We start from the raw sequence: 16,240 nt of genomic DNA, 5'->3' as shown, positions 1-16,240 counted from the left end.
GAGAGAGAGAGAGAGAGAGAAGAGTGAAGAGGGCGAGGGCTGACAGCACGAGAGCCAAGAGGGAGAGGTCAGATAGAACCGCGGGCGTCTGTGACCTTCCGCGGATATCCGACGCGTGCCGACGAATTCGATTCGATCCGGCGTGGGTGCCGGATAAGGTGAGCACTCGGCACCGCTCTTCCCCGCGCGTACCTCTCTCTCTCCCTCTCTCTGTCTCACTCACTCGCCCTAACGTCAATAACGTCGGAATTGCGGAGGCTTTAACATTAAAGCGGACGGGAGGCGAGAGGCTCGTCGTCATCGTTGTTGGGAGCGGAAAACAGAAGGGGAGAAAGTCTACGGCCGAATATACCGCGATTTGTTTGATATCGATTTTTCCGGCTTACATCGGCTCGCGAGTGTCTCTTTGGCCGCGTCGGCGAAGCGAGCGTGCGAGCAGCTTGGAAATTAATTTCAGGCGAACGCGGAAGCGCGATTTTAAAACCTCCTCCTCTCGCGGTTACTCCTCGCGGAGGATCTCAAAACGCGCGCGAGATAGCCCGCGTGTTGTAAATTCGCGCGGTCGTGTCGCGCGGAGCACGCTCGCGTAAAATTCCAAAGCTGAATGTAACTCTAACGTAACTCGCGTAATTGGATGCCTAATTTAAAAGGTCACAAAGATACAGCGGGAATCTCGTAGTCTGACCTTCTTTTTTCTTGAGATGTACGACGCGATTAAAAGCGAGCAGTTTGCCCCCGGAGAGAGAGGCGCGCGAAAGATGCGGAAACATCGTTAATTACATCAGTCCCTCTCTTTCACATTTTTCGCTCCGCTCGTTTTGAAGTCCCACAAAGAGAGGGAGAGGAAGGGGGAGAGAACCATGCCTCGCTGGTTTATATTGTGTGTAACACGCGCCGCCGCGAAATGCCATTCTCTCGACGGACGTTAGGGCAGTACGGATCAAGACAAATTCGCATCTAAATACGAATCTAGCTGTAAATATTGTCGAGCAGTTGGAAACGCGCGTTGCACAAACTATTATCCAGATACGTGCGCTCGCTTCCGGGGAATTCTTCGGAACGGAATGTAACGGGGGCTAACGTTCGACGTGGCATAATGAAAAGCGTGGGAGCGGCGGGGAATCGTTGATGGAAGTAAGAGCGCGATGCGGCTAATTGCGAGAGACACGGCGACGATAATTTCTTCTATCCGAGCGCTCGCGTGGCTTACGTGCGCTGTACCGTCTCGTGTAAGGTGGCGGGACTCGCAATTAAAAATTAACGGAAGAGACCGGACGTGGGCGAGTCGCGCGGCTCTATCGGCGCGGCCGCGCGGCGAAAGGTCTTGCACGATGAATCCGTAACGAGTCCCACTGCAGAGTGGCGTGCAAGATTCATGAGGTGCTTGCTCGAAACGCCTCTAAAGATCACTTCGGGCCGCGATTCGATCATACAAATATAGTCCCACGTTACGGATTTCATTTCTGCGCTCGTAGTTTATCGATAACGCGAGCTGTAAACGCGAGCGCCGATAGAGTCGCCGAGATAATCCGTCCGGAGAGAACGGACGGGGAAAAATGTTCGCTGAAACAAATTATAAAGTCGGGATTTTATTAAATATTATATCGCGCGCGTCTGCGTCTGTATCACGGAGAGAGGATAGTACGTACATTGTCAGCCGCCTGTGATATAAATGATCAAGGGAGAGCGCCGCCCCTCTCGGCGATGTTTCCGTGCGCTTCGCTCGGCAGCACCTCTGGCAGCACCTCTGGCGGATTTCCACCGGCGATTTTCTTCTCGCGTGGACGTGATAAAGAGGAATCGATTGGAGAAAATAAATTGCATAAAATAACAGGACTCGAAGACGAATCAGGGGATCGATGAAAAATTCGTGCGCTGCGAACGGACTCGACATAGTATTTGCGCAGTATGGGATGCATAATTAACGCCTGTTTTACACCCGGGACCCGAGGATATTTTTACACACGACGAATTTGGTTACGACCGGCTACTGAGCGCTCGTAAAAAAGCATTTTCCTGTGCCGTGCGAGCGCGAGCGAGCGCGCGCTATTACGCCCTCATAGTATGTAGTGACGTGCGCGGCCGCTCGAAGCGGCCAACAGGGATATAGTGACACGGCGTGTCATACCTCAATCGTGACCTTTCCGAAAATAAAGTACTCTCACTATCTGTGTACTCGCTATCTGGTGTCAAGCCCTGGGAATAGCGTTCCGTTTTGCACATCGATGCAAATCCTGGGGCTTCACGTGGGCGTCCTTAGCACGAACCTGGAGATTGGCCGTTATCCGCGCGATCGCGAATACAGACCGAACGAGGCCTCTCTTTGTGCGGCTCGACAACTTCTTTGCCCTCAGCTTTTGTCGCGCGATTTGCACGCGTTTGCGAAAATATCATATCACCGATATCATAGTTTTCTCCGAGAGGGGAATCGATCAAGCATACTCCCGCATGATCTCCCCGACATCGAGGTTTAGGGAGTGGGACGAGTCATAGTCGGAGGAATGTTTCTACCTTTTTTCATATATGTTGTTATTTCCGTTTTGAATGACATTTCGAAGGCAGCGCTAATAGGTCAGCGGCTATTTATAAGCTGCAATTTTACAAAAGCGAAGGGCACATTAGGATCTAAAAACGGATACTTTATTGAATCCTCAATAAAGCTGCAAGTATGGTACGTACAAACAGCAGTAAAATTCAAACAAACCGATTGGAACACTCGGACTTTCCTCCTCTGTCCTCGCGGAAAGATTATCTTTCTTTCTTCCTGCCTTTCCCTCGCTCTCTAATGTCGTCAAATGATTCTTCGATTTGTCGTGACGCGCATCTTTGATCTTTTATCTTTTATCTCACACAAGAAATATAGTTCGATCTTTCTGTCCTTTCGCATTCGTCTGTCTCGAAGCGATCAGTGCGACACGTGCGTGTGACGACACACATGCGTAACAATGATCAATGATCAATCGCCTATCGGATGTTCTAAGGAGCGCCAAGTCGAAAATGTCTAAAGTCGCGTGTACCACGACGACGAATTTACTGTCATAATTTTCGCGCTGCTGTGATGGCTGCATTCGCATTAAATCTCGCCAATTCTCACTCATTTCCACGAGGCTGCTTTCCCTCATTATCGCCGTAGAACGGCAAACGCAGATGGTAGACATTAAGACTAATTAAATGAGGTAGCGCGTTACCTCACTACCGCACGTAGAAGAGAATGTATTACGTAACGTAAATGCCACGGGTTTCTGCATTGAAGGATGAAATAATTGTTACAGCGGAACTCGTCTTTTTCATACTGAGAATAATTGATATCTGTCCCGTTTCCCGTGCAATTTTTTACAATTTTATAAAGAAAGCAATAGAAACTACTGATGAATCGCTTAAATTTTGGAATATCAAAAAATATTCACATTTACGTACCGCTGTCACGTATCAAGTTGTCAAGATTAACGTCCAGAATTAACCTGTCGCGCGACGGCCAAATAATCGAGCCGAACTTTAAGCTCGAAGTGGAATTCTCCCAAAAATAGAAGAATTACGGACGTTTATAAAGCAATAAATATTCCAATCACGGGCGAACCATCACGATAATCGACGCGTATTTTTCGCGAGGCAATTTGCATGCCAAAATCGAGCTCCCTCTCAAACTCCCTCGGGGAGTCATTTACATCGTATACGAGCTTATTGTAATTACAAATAAATTTCGTTCGCTGATTAATTAAACAAATTAAATTATCACTGGGGAATATTCTATTTGCATTCCCCCGGTCGAGATGAGAGAGGAAAAATCTCCTCGAGCTCGTGTGACGAGAGAGAGCAGCAACAATTTGCAGACGCGGTATAAAGCGCGGCCCACGCGGCGCCGTTTACGTCAGAAAAAAATCGCGCGTCCGTACGCTTTCGCTTAATTGCGAGAGATAAACGTAACGCCTATATAATATAATACGACGCGAAGGGAAGTCGCGCCCTGCACGGGTACGCGTGAGTTGCGCGAGGCTGCGTCGTTATAGTGAACAAGCTTCGTCGATTACGACAGGCGATAATGCGTATACGCCGGCTTGACGTAAGCGATACCTGCTGATGACCTTAACAGGTGTGCGCACTTCGACGCGAGCATGGCCATTATTTCGCGCGATGCGGTCGGAAGTCTCGGGGTCGCCGCGCACGTTACTCAATCGCGATTCCGCGCTGCGCTTCGCGCCGCTCACGCCGCATTTCTCTCCCTTTCCCTCTCTCTCTCTCCCTCTCTCTCTCTCTCTCTCTCTCTCTCTCTCTGTCTCTCTCTCTGTCTCTCGGCAACCCTACGCCTCGAGGAATCACGTCCGACTACGTTTATGGTACGTTACAACGTGACCAAGAATAAAAATAAAGCAATGTAAAAGTAAAGCGTACACAGCGCGTCTGGGGAATAAGTTAATATTGCCGATATCCGAACGAGATATCGGCCTAACTCTGTCGCGGGCGTGAAATCGAGAACGCGCGCGGATGCAATTGGAATTTAAATAAATATAAATAAAAAACAGGGATACGCGTGGTCGTGCTGCGGTAATATAATGCAATCGGAATTAATCGCACGATCGATCGAATGTCGCTTTTGTGTGTGTGTGTGTGTTTCTCTCTCTCTCTCTCTCTCTCTCTCTCTCGCGACTCTTGACTCCTGTACTCGTTTAATTGCCATTTCGGGAAAACCTCTCGCGCGGTCGTGATATTTTCTCATCGGCGAACGAACAAATCTTCAGTGCTTCACATTCGACGCTCCACATTACGCGATCTTCTGATTCCGACGATTATTACGTGACGATCACGCTCATGATAAATTCAATCGACGTATCATATATTTAATTGTACTCGAGACTTTCGCAATCGTTGCCGAACGTGGATAACGCCGCGCGTGGGCTATTTTTTGTCGTCGATTTAATTTCCTTGATACTATTCTAAAAATATGAAAAATACATCTCTGAGATTCTCCGAGCGACGTTAATCGACGAAGATTGCTTGACGTGCGAGAAAAATATTTCCGACCGAAGTTCCGGGAGTCTTATCGGACTTCTTTACCGTAATGAATAGATTGTCATAAAAATAGACGGTCCACGCAAATTAGACCATAGATAGTAGGTGTCGTACGAGGACGTGAACTCAGATGGCGAACTATCCGATCAAGCTCACTCACACTTGGACAGTTTCAAAATGACAATCTCAGACTGCCGATGACTCTTGCTCGCGATTATTCGGTTGATCGGCTCGCTGCTCGCTTAAATAATCATGAGTTCCCTCGTGAACCTCAGACGGAACGACGACAAGTCATCGCTGAGAGCTCCAGCTGCTTTCATAATTTATCGCGATTCACCAGTGTATCCCCACAGCTCGGACGCGCGCCTCTCTCTCTCTCTCTCTCTCTCTCTCTCTCTCTCTCTCTCTCTCTCTCTCTCTCTCTCTCTCTCATTCATGAAGTCATGAAGAAACGTAATGTAACGAGAAATTATTGGTTTACGCGTCACACAGCGTACACAACCGCGCGGCCGCGCGTTTGGCTAGGTAAGATAGTAGTATTTCTACTCGTAAGTCCATTCAGACATTTCCGTCGACCTAACCTACCGTTACGTTTCATGAATCGAAACTGACGCGACGGTGGTGTAGCCGCGACGGCGGAGGCGGAGGCGGCGGCGGCGGCGGGAGCTTTTCTTTTATTGACTTCCACTCTTCTACGATGAAGCCTCGCGCGCCTCATTGAATATCGACGTCTTTTTGCGCGAGAATCTCGCGCAAAAAGACGAGCAACAAAAAGACCCGTAGGAACACTCTCAGCCTTGATTACCCGACAGAGCAGAGCTCATTTCACGCGCGATTTGCGGCGTCCGATATATACGTGCGGCGGACACTCGAGCCGGACACTTGCGTACATACAACATACATACTTATGCACGCACGCACGCACGCACGTACGTACGGACTTACTGGGCATATTTTTAAACGGTGATCTCAGTGAGCGAACGTTGCCGCTGTTTAATCGCACGATAACTGACCAGCCGCAACGTGTCCTCGTGGCGCGAATCAGCCGTTTGCAGATAACTGCGCGACGTCGAGGTCGTTCAAGTACGCAAACGACGCTAAGCGAAAGGTTGAGATCCTACCTAGAGCTCGAAAGAAAGAGAGAGAGAGAGAGAGAGAGAGAGAGAGAGAGAGAGAGAGAGAGAGAGAGAGAGAGAGAGAGAGAGAGAGAGAGAGAGAGAGAGAGAGTGTGTGTATGTGTGTGGTGATTCTTGTCAGCGTCAGAATGACGACTCTGACGCGAGTTCTCTTTCTTTCTTTGAGCGAGGTCTACGCTCGGACGAATTATATACGAGGAAGCGAAACATCCGCAGGAAACATTTCAATTACCTCCGCTTGCATCAATGCCATGCCAAAACGTTTCGACGTTATCCGCGAGCTCGAAACCGCGTAGTCTGTTCTATTTCGTTGATTTAGGGGTGTCAAAGGGCTGTGTCAAGAAATTTCCTGGAAAATCCTTCTCTCAAGAGAGAGGTGTCTCCCGAAATATTCTCGGAGCATCGGGAATTGCGCAAATTCAGCGACGAAACTCTTCGGAGGATTCAACGCGGCTTTTTCATCGCTATTATCCCCAAACGCAATAATCTTGCCGGAAATAATCTTACCGAAGTCGCTTCTCTTTTCCTCGTCTTACCTTACTTGTTTTATGGCTGTAGATTCCATTAACAATACGAGCCACTTAAGGCGCAATTATCCTCCCCGACTTTTTCGCAAATCGCTTCATTCAACAACAAGCGCGAGGCGATCTTTTCCAGTGTAGTCTTTACGGCGCGAAATTATATACCTGGGCTAGAAATTACATTTTTTTCAATGTGCAGCCTGGAAAAAGACGAAGCACGTCGATGGGGATTCGCGATATCTATTTTTGCCCATGAGTTGCCGTAGTGGAAAACAAGGTCGTTAACCCGGGCTACGAGTATCCCGCCGGTCGGATCGATATAATCCGCGCAAGGAATGAATTCATCATGCGGGAGAGGAAAATCTCATCGTAATCTTTTTTTCTCCGCCAAGAGGAAGGAAAGAATCGACACTAGAATTATGATATCGATCTGTCTTTTCATCCCGAGCGATTCCAATTACGGGGATATCTCCTCTTCATTCGCGATGTGCAAGCGTATAATTTTAGAATCGCCTGACTAATTTGGTCGCGCTTCACAGGATCATGTCCTGAGTTACGATCTTTAAATTATTTAGCATCCGCGATTCTCTTAATTAGACCAGCTAATAAATAGAATTCAAACGTATCGTTTTCGTACTCCACATTTATCTTTGATACCGATATAATTATACGGAGAATTTCATAAATATTTCAACGAGCAGTTGCAAAAGGAGAGTGCACCAAATCTGCGCGAAATCGGAAGATTCCATAAAAGTTAAATTGTACAAGATTTACACAAGAAGGGGTTACATGAGAGATGCAAAATACATCAATCGCGCAGTCTCATCCTTCGCTCCTTCCGGCGCTCCTTAAGAGCCACAAGAGCCACAAGAGTTCTCCGGTAATAATACTTCCACGAATGCTCAATTCTTCCCTGATCTTACGATCCTCCGTCGATCGTCCTTTCTCGGGTTCCTGCTTTCTTCCAAACTTTTCTCAGACAATAATTTCCCTGGGCCAATAATTTCTGCACTTCCGTACATCAACACTCCCGCAAAACGTCGTCCGGTTTCCGGGAGGAAAACTGGCGTTCGTTATTCGCGAAAACATCATCGTCATTTGCACTGTCATCGGTGCGCATCGGCGAGAGGAAAACGATTATCGAGTTCACACAGCCGCGATGCGACGTCGCACTACGCACACGCGTGCGTACGCACACCGGAAGCGGCCACGCTGTCCAAGCATCACCACACGCGCTTACGAACGCGTGAGTGCATTCGCGCTGCGAGGGTGTGCATGAGCGCGACTACTACGAAAGGCGGCCCCAGGTTGACAGGAAATGGTTCGAGATAAGATAATGAGGCCCCTCTCGCCTCCTCACCGCATCCGGCAGCTTTCTTTGCAGCGCCGACTCGCGCGCGTACACGTTATAAAAGGCTTCTTTATGCGCCACTTACAGAGAGAGAGAGAGAGAGAGCGAGAAGAGAGAGAGAGAGAGAGAGAGAGAGAGGGGGGGGAGAGAGAGAGAGACAGGTACAAGCGCACCGACCGGCCGACCGACGCCGATTCACAGCCCGAAAGAACTTTCGACGCGCGGCGTGCGATCGCCCCCCCGGTTGCTCAGGGCTGCTCGACAATGGAGGGTTTATACGGCGTCGAAACAATATTCCTCGTTTCGTCCGAGGAGGAGAATTCGTATCGACGACGACGATGCGAATACAAGCGAATCGTTGTGACAATAGTTGCGGGTCACATCCTTCCTACGCGATCATCGAGAGAGTCCCTCCCTGTCTCACAAGCCCCTTTAACACAAATTCCGGTCTTTTCCTATCTTCTCTCTTTTTCTCTCATAGTCTTCCGCACGATGAGATTTTGCGTCACGTCGAAATGATCGGACAGGCAGAGAGAGAGAGAGAGAGAGAGAGAGAGAGAGAGAGAGAGAGAGAGAGAGAGAGAGTTGCGCTGCGCAAAAAAGAAAAAAGAAAGAGAGAAAAGGAAAAAAGCGGAAAAATTAATTTCGCGTGTATCTTTACCCACGCTTCGCGTGTCATCGTTTCCGGATTACAGCGGATAACACACGTCGGGAGAGATACATTGACGCAAATATGCGCGGGACAAAGCGCGCGGCAAGTTTTACGACGGAGATGCGCGTTGAAAATGCACGTTTGTATTTTTAAATGTCAACGACAGATAGCCTCCGTTTGTCGCCGTCACGGCTGGCCACATCCTGTTGTCAGTGATAACGAGGAAGGCGTATGGATGTGTAGTTGCGCGGGACGCTCGGGGTATTTTCGTCGCTCTTTTTTGTTTTTCTTTTTTTTTTTCATCGTGCGAACCGCAATATCGACAACGACGATCATTAGAGCGATTGGTCGCGAAAGTCCCCCGAACTTAAACGTTTTGTTTCGCACAAAGAGCACGGCTGCGTGCGGGCGAGCGATTAATCTTTTGCATAACTCCTGAATCACTTTTATCGTGCCGCCGATATTCGCCTTTGTTTCTGACAAACGGCTCGCTTTGATACGCCCCTGTGTGCAGCGGAATAAATAGGAGATATTAAATTACACGCATAACATGTGCAGTGGAGGTACATCTGGAGGTGCGTTATTACGTTTATTAATATGTCAGGCGATCGGATTGGCGCGCTATTGGGTCGACTCGTGGAAATAAACGTCTCTTTAAGCGCGTATTGTGTCCACGGGAGATACGACGGACGTTCTACGCTGGATTTTATTTCAAAAAGGGTCACACACGGCTAACCCGTTCGATAAAATCGTCTCTCAACGTTGGAAATATTTTATCGCCCTTCGTCTAGTACTTGTCATATTTTAATCGCGAGAATAATTCTCTTTTATTATTATCGATAACAAGCACTTCTTTTCATGTGTATTACATATAAATTGCAATTGCGTGTTAATTAAGCTAAATTAATCGAACACCAGCTAGCTGGTAGTTTACTGGATTAATATCGCCACAAGACATAATTATATCTCTCATAAATTAATATCGATACGGAGAATAAGAAGTAAGACGGTAATCTCTCTCTGTGCGTAACGCATGTTAATCCTCGGTATACCATCGTATAAATTTTCCGTATTAATTTATTGTATATACAAATAAAGGTGAGATTAATTCATCTGATTAATTCATTCTATTGTGAACGAATAAATAAATCTCCTGTCGGTTCTGCGGGAGATATTTCTAAGAAAGAACAAAAGTCACGAAATATGTCAGCTCTTAGAAGTAATAAAATCGTAAATTAAAATTGAGACCATTGGGATGTCTGACAATGCGTCGAAGGTTAATAAATTCAGACGAGAGCCCTCTTATTTATTTCTGATTCGCGTGCGCGAGCGTAGCGTAGTGTAGTTCATTTGAAAGATACGAGGTATAAATTTGTGCTCACTTGTTCGATCTCAGACGATCCAAATGTAATGTGTGCGTGTAAACAGACGCGCACACGCACACATGCGCATACGCAAAACAGGTAATAGCCACAATTGGCCGTGCCCTTCTATTTAGGAGATACCCCGAGCAGCCTCTCTATAAACAACCTCGGCAATTTGAAAAATTCAGCCTTAATTGAAGTAATGGTCAATCGCCGGGGCAATCAGGTCGCTACTCGCTACAACGCCACCCGGATGATAAAACGCGTGTATATTCAGATCCGTAGGTGGATCCGGACGTTCTCCCACTCTCTCTCTCTCTCTCTCTCTCTCTCTCTCTCTCTCTCTCTCCGAATCTTTTTTTTATATCATCGACCGCGCTCTTCTCCTACGCTCCGAGGATGACCGTAGGGTCCTGAATATGGGCGCTCACCTATCTCGCTCTCAATGACTCTCGAAACTGGTGCGCCCACATTCCTCGAAGGCACGCACAGCGCAACCCACGACGTAAACTCTCCTACCGCGCTCACGTTCGCTATCTACAGCCGTAAAACTGCCCACCAGTGTTTCACTCTGATTCTAACCACGTCCCTCGGTTTTCCCCTGATATTCGATGATAAAATTTCCATCTTCTTGTCAGAGATACGGTATCATCCTTTTTCTTTGCTTCTTCCCTCGGAGGAAATCCTGCTTCCGGTCTCGGAAATATGAAAAATATCAAATCGATTGCTTTCTTGCTTGCTTTTACTTGTCTTACTTACTTATCTTATCTCATCTTACTCGCGCTTATCTTATCGTATTTACTTACTTTGTTTCTTTTTTTCTTAATTATTTTTCCTCTTCAATTCCCTTCGATAACTGGCCAGAGACTTTGGTCATGGCTCGATCACGGAGCTTCGACGAGAAAAGATCTCTGAGCAGCGCAATTTAATCACTTTTCCCAAACGAAAATCCTTGCATCTATTGCGAATCGCATGAACGTAACTTTTCATGAACGATTCGATTCTTCAGGTTTGTCGTAACAAGTTCTTCCTGGCAGCCCTGAATCGTGTGTGGCAGCATCGGGAACGTCACTCGAGGAAAACGGCCCGCATAATACGAAGCATATCCGCGCTCGGCATACCTGCGGAAACACACAGTGGGGATTTCTCAGAACACACAACATAAAGCAACCACGGGCAAAGTTCCGAGAAGGTTCACCACGTTTGCGACCCTTACGGATGTCCCGCAGAAATGTATGCTCCAGCCGTGAGAAGACCTCACCGCGCAATTGTCACAGGTAATAATAAGATGCGCCGGAATTACAAGCGGCGAATATGTGGGGTCCAAGAAAAGGCCATCGGAAGCCTGGGAAAGTAATTCGCGAGCCTCGATATCCACGAAATTCCCACGTATAGTCGCTGCTTTCTCCCTCGTCGGGAGGATATCTTTTCTTTTTAGTAAAATGGAGATTCGCTTAAAAAATTTAACAAATACGACGAATCAAAAGCGAACAAATCCGTGACACGGATAAATGATTCATGAATGTTCAATCCCCAATTCGCTCGCGAATGCGTGTGTCCATCGTAAATCCCCGTCGTAAGCTCATGTATCAAAGTATCAAGAGCAACAATTTATTCCTGGAAATACCCGACGAGTACTATAACCCTTATTGAGAAGACACAAGCCCGTACTACTGTCAATTATATCGTTGAAAGATTTCGCGGTGCGTCACGTACATCCCGATAAGACAATAATCCTGATTGCTGCTAACCGTAAAAAGGAAGAATAACAGACAGCCGACGGCGACGATGAGAACACATTCCCGCCGACACGGCTTATAATACATAATAATCGTAAACGATAATAAGGCGAATTGAACTCGTTGACATACGTAGGATCCACGCGTTACGATAGGTGGGCTAACGCCGCCGAAGTAAAGCAATCAATGAGGGGGCGAGGGTGACGGGTGTGGGAGGGAGAAAGCCGAAGGAACACCACGCTTCTCGCGCCCACGCGACCTGCGACGACCTCGTCGCGCGTTTCTCTTTCTGCCCGCGCGCGCGCGCGCGCGCGCGCGTGTGTGTGTGTGTGTGTGTGTGTAGAATCTTATTATTCCTTCCGTACAGTCGGGGCCAGACCTTGGGAAGGATCGTGCCGAATCGGCGGCACGAATGGAAAAAATGGGGTCGACGGTGGTTATAGGGTGGTGATGGTGCGGCCCCGCTGTCGCGCGAGCTGTCCGCCCTCGACATCGATTTATCCGGTTACAACGACCGCCGTTACTCGTCGTGTTTGCAACTCGAGCGACGTATACAGCGTATACATGCATTTGTCTCGCTTAACAAATGTTCGCGTGCGTTAAAAAGCACGGCGTCGCTCGCGCGCTTTCGGAGCGCGAGCGCGCGCCGTATAAAACGAGGCAAACGTTGACTTTGTAACCGTATACCCTTCGGCAAACCTGATGTATTCGGACGCGCGCCGCTTTGAGATGCGCATTCGTGACGCGAGCGTGTTCGATATTCTCTATGAAGATCAGCGCGTTAAAGATGCACATTGAAGTCAAATATTCAGATATCTCCCGCGAGACTGCAAAGTCACATCGCATGCCGTTGCATCATCACATTCTAAGATATCGAGCATGTTACGATAAATGTTAAAAGCGAGACTGTTTAATGAGCTCTGTATTGTTCCGTAAAACGTCGGACACAACAGAGCGATAACTATAAGATAAAGTAACTTTGGTAACGTTCGCGTTAAGTGGAACGCATCTGCTCTCTTCCGAGAGGGTAGGGTATGCGTCGAGATCAATTTATTGAACATTCAGCATATATAGGTCGCGTAAAATTTTTATTTGTTTAACCGACGGTTAGGACCGTACCGGTACAGAGACCTGAATCTATGTTTTCGACGCGAGGAGGCTACGTGGGTAATTCGATAGAATAAAGTACGCTCGGGTAAAATAAAGTACGGCGGGATATCGGTCAAGGTCTGACGGGACTGAGGAATCCTGTCCCCGAAGAGAGACCGTGATGACATCACGGGATGATCGGGTGTTATTTATAAGCGTTTGCATGCCGATAGTATTGTTCTCTATAATTAGAACTCGACCTCTCTTCCCGCACACATATGTATAATAAACGCGCATCGTCGTCGTCGAGGAGGAGGATCGAGGAGTCCGTTTACACGGGCCGTGTCAGGTGGCCCGTGAGATAATCCGCGCTCCGGCGTGCCGCATGCCTTCGGAAATTATAATTGAATTTAAAGTCCATTGACAAAACAGAGAGCACGCGCCGCGCTCGCGCTGCACAGCTGTGTCAATACGCCGCGCACGGTCTGGAATTTCGGCCTTCTCTCTTTCTGGCCACTTCTGTGCAAGACGGCAAGACGCGACCGACTGCGCAACGAAATGTGCAACGTTTCGGGAATAAACCGACAATACGGCGACGGAATCGCCGTTAGAGAGATTACTGCGTTCTCCGAAAAATAATTTTTCCGACTCGAAGATACGATCAAACGGAATGTTAGATCAGCGCGCAATTGGCGCGAAACTGCGCGAAATTCGAAGAATTCTCGGGGACTCGATCGAGGTATCAATCGAGAAATTACGAATGTCAGCGAGAATTACCTGTCCCGATGGAAAGTCGCGATTATACCGAACGAAATGTGCAGCCCGCAAATTTTATGAGAAAGGGAGAACGTGCCGGACAGTCTCCGATATGAAAACCATCATTCGTTTTAACGTGGTACTTTTTTAATTAAAAAATTTTCATCTCCCGTTCTGCTGCGATAGTTGCTGCAATTATTGGGTATGCGCGCCTTTCTACGGGAACTCGAGTACGTAACAAGATTTTTCCGCACGAGCTGCGTTATTATTATTATTTTTCTTTTTTTTCTAATATTTATTCAACAAGACCAACATCCTACAGATCCAATATTGTTTGCGAAGCAATATCGATCTCGGCATGCGAGGGCATCGAGGAATTTCAATAGCCGTGCGTAGGATGAACCGGGCGACCGGAAATAACGCGGTTTCACTTGCTGCTTGTATAACCGACGGTTATCGTATGAAAGTCTTGCGGATCGCGCTCCTCGATATATTATAACACAATGGTGCATTGACGCGACGTAACTACGATGATTCGCACGTTTCGCTCATCTTTCTCCTTTTTCCCTTCCTTCCTCCTCTCTCTCTCTCTCTCCCTCTCTCTCTCTCTCTCTCTCTCTCTCTCTAGCTTCTTTTATCCGCCTCCCACTACGCACTTCTTCCACTTTTTTTGTCTTGCTCCGATTTAATCCGAAGCTCTTTACGTTCGTATCTTATGTTCGTAAGTAATAACAATATCTAATATACAATAATATGATAAGAGAGAGAATATATTTTTTATCGCGTCTATAATAATATATACTATTTATATTAATTGCGACGCGCACGTTAATAATACATTCTCTTTCGATCTTCCTTGAATTAGCTCGTCGCTTCGTCGTTGGCTAACGTCGTCGGCGCAACTTCTTTGCCGTTATATTTACTTTAATTGTTTAATTATTACCGTCAATCAATGTTAATACGCGTATGTTTTTCACTTTATCGTAGCTAGCCTTTTATTTACGACTTACTTATTTTCCAAGTCGATGCGTCTAGCAAGATCGACCGAGCAACGGATATTTTCAAGAATCTCAGGCGAGCAATCGGATTTGGATATTCTTCTCGATTCTGAAATTGATATCGTCAGCTTTTCAGAGAGGGGAAAGAAAAGAAACAAAAAGACTACATCTCCGATGCGTTAAATCCCTTAAATTTCTCGCTCATGAAGACATAAAGATGTCGAAGCAAGAGAACGGACGGGACACGCTCGACAAAGTCGACTCGGACTCACGTCATCAAGGGACGACCCTTTGATTACTACAGCTTAGACTGGCAAGCCAGCATAAATTGCCGATTACCGTTGCAAACGACCGCTTCCGTCGATGAAAGTAATTAAGTCCCGGCGGCGTGGGCCGCGCGACGGCATGGCGATAATTCCTGGAAAAGCGCGTGTTCTCTTAGGCTCATTACGTAAATATGTCGTAGTAACTCTCGCCGGTGACGTTACACAAACGCACGATCCTCAATTTCCGTCGTATCGCAATAATTCGCCGGCATTCCGCGGCTTCTCTCTCTCTCTCTCTCTCTCCCCCCCCCTCTCTCTCTCTCTCTCTCTCTCTCTCTCCTAAGCGCGATGAACGAGTTTCTTGTGGGCCGTCCGTACAAAGGTCGATTCATTGAGAAATCAGCTGTACTGGCTGTCCCATGTGTGAGAGGCTCGGCGAGAGAAGGAGAGACCTCTCGACGAGGCCAGATACACCGCTTCGAATCGCCTTTTTAAGATTCCCCCGCGGAACAGCTCGCTCCTTCCAATCCACCGTGTGGATCACTAAAATTCACTCGAGAAGTCCGCTCATCAGGAGAGGCGAAATATGATTCTCTAATGATACGGACAAGCGCAGGCACGCAATGGGATACAATATGTCGCGCGTACGCGTGAAACGCTCTGTACCATGGCTGACACGAACACGTTGCAAAGGAGACCCGATTCATTGTACCCTCGACTACTCCGCTTTATTTAGACTCGATGTCCGAGCGGTAAATTCCGATACTTGTGCGCGCGAACAGCACCCTTTTACAGGATCGACGCGCTTCGTCTTAAGGAGTCCGCTTGTTACGTGTTACATAACGAATTTCCACGCCTAATACGATCGGCACGAAAGCGGGACGCCGAGTCGCTTTCGCAAACAGCGACGGGATATCGATTCCGCTTCTGTTGGTAACCTGCTCAATCGTGAATTTAATTCAACGGCTATAATCCGTGGGCTCTCTTTTTTCTCCTCTACATATCAAAACGAGCGGATATATTCATGTTGGCGTGATATTTGCCGAAGCAAAGCTGGCATTATATTGGCTCCGTGCAAAATTTAACATTCGCATTTCTCCCTTCGTGCTTAATATCGCGCATAGAATTGTTTAAATACATAGAAATCCCCTGGAGAGGAAGAAGAGAGAGAGAGAGAGAGAGAGAGAGAGAGGGAGAGAGAGAGAGAGAGAGAGAGGGAGAAAAGGAGAGAAAAGGAGAGAGAGATAGAGAGAATGTACATGTACGTGTATGTTTGATGTGTGAGTTTAAGCACATTACGTCGAAAGTCATACTAATCTTTACTTTTTACGATACAACTGACATTTACCAGCGATACTCCC

Source organism: Harpegnathos saltator, unplaced genomic scaffold (genome assembly GCF_003227715.2).
Source record: "Harpegnathos saltator strain DR-91 unplaced genomic scaffold, Hsal_v8.6 scaffold791, whole genome shotgun sequence".
NCBI classification, from domain to species: Eukaryota; Metazoa; Arthropoda; class Insecta; order Hymenoptera; family Formicidae; genus Harpegnathos; species Harpegnathos saltator.
Note: the sequence above shows the minus strand (reverse complement) of the source record.